The following is a 1,593-nucleotide window of genomic DNA, read 5'->3' as shown; positions in this document are numbered from 1 at the left end:
CTAGATCCGAAACGTCAGCCTTCCTGCTCCTCTGATGCTGCTTGGCCTGCTGTGTTCATCCAGCTGTACACCTTGTTATCTCAGATTCTCCAGCATCGACAGTTCCTACTATCTCTCAGACACACTTGCTTATTTGCTATTGGATGCTGAATCTGTTTGTGAACAGCATGCTTATATTTTTAAATTATATTCTCTAGCACTTGAATATCAAATTAACTGAGTTTTTTTTACTTTTTTTGACTCTTTCACAGGAATTCCAGTTTCTTCTGTAGATTCTAAATGCCACTTGATAAGTTGTATCAATGTAATTCATTGTTTTTGGACTGTTTTATAAATAGGACAATAATTGAGAAAAGAAAATGACGTATGAAAATTTGTTATATTCATTTCCATAAAATATTAAAAACCATTTCTTCTACAAAACCAAGCAAATGGAAAAGGGACACGAGTGAGTAAATGCCAAGAAACACTAACCAAAAAGGTGATAAACCCCATTTTGATCTAGATTTTCCAAGCATTGAGTTTCTTTAAACAATTCTATGCAGATTCAGTTTCAAAGCTTTCTGCCATAAATGTAGCTTTTTACAAAGCAACTTCTGCTTTGTCTTTGTGCTTGGTCTTTGCTGCCAACTGGAACTCCATAAAGTGTGGTTGACTTATCCAGACTCCACCTGCATCTCCCAGTTCTTGCTGTCCCAACACAAACCTTCACCCAAATATATCTGCCATCATTCTTGACAACAAAAGCCAACTGATTAACTTTAAGTGACATTAATTGATGACCTTTTCTTCAATTCAAAGAATTTCATGCTTCTGATAGGTGTTCTGATCCCACTGTGTTCATATTGGAGATCCATACATCACAGCTTGTCACCAGTTAGCTCTCTTCCCAAAAGAAAAACAGTCAATTTTTGTTTATGCAGTAGATCATAGAATCCCTACAGTGTGGAAACAGGCCATTTGGCCCAACAAGTCCACACTGACGATCTGAAGAACATCCCATGTAGACTCACACACCCTCCCTCCCATAAACCTGTATTTCCCATAGCAAATCAACACATCCCTTGACACTATGGGCAATTTAGCATGGCCAATCCACCTAATCTGCACAGTGGGAGAAAACTGGAATACCTAGAGAAAGCCCACAGACACAAGGAGAATATACAATTTCCACACAGCTAGTTGCTCAAGACTGGAACTGAGCCAGGGCCCCTGGTGCTGTGAAGCAGTAATACTAACCACTGAGCCACCATGCTACCCCTACTCAGGAGTTGAGCTGAATTCAAAAACAATGAAACAGACGTGATTTAAGCAAAAGAGATTATGATGAAATGTGTTCGATTTATCATTATTAGACTCTTAATTCCAGATTTTTATTGGATTAAAATCCCATATATTTATATGTATAGGAAATGTTATTATAACAAGATTAGTAATCCAAAAACTCAGGTTCTTTTCTCATCATAGGAAATGGTGGAATGTTAAGTCCATAAAAATCTGGATTTAAGAGTTTAATAACAATTGCAGTAAAAACCCATTCACTTCAGTCACATTTTTTGTGGAAGGAAAACTGCCATCCTTACTTGATCTGGA

Source organism: Rhincodon typus, chromosome 7, assembly GCF_021869965.1.
Source record: "Rhincodon typus isolate 14 chromosome 7, sRhiTyp1.1, whole genome shotgun sequence".
In the NCBI taxonomy this organism is placed as follows: Eukaryota; Metazoa; Chordata; class Chondrichthyes; order Orectolobiformes; family Rhincodontidae; genus Rhincodon; species Rhincodon typus.
Note: the sequence above shows the minus strand (reverse complement) of the source record.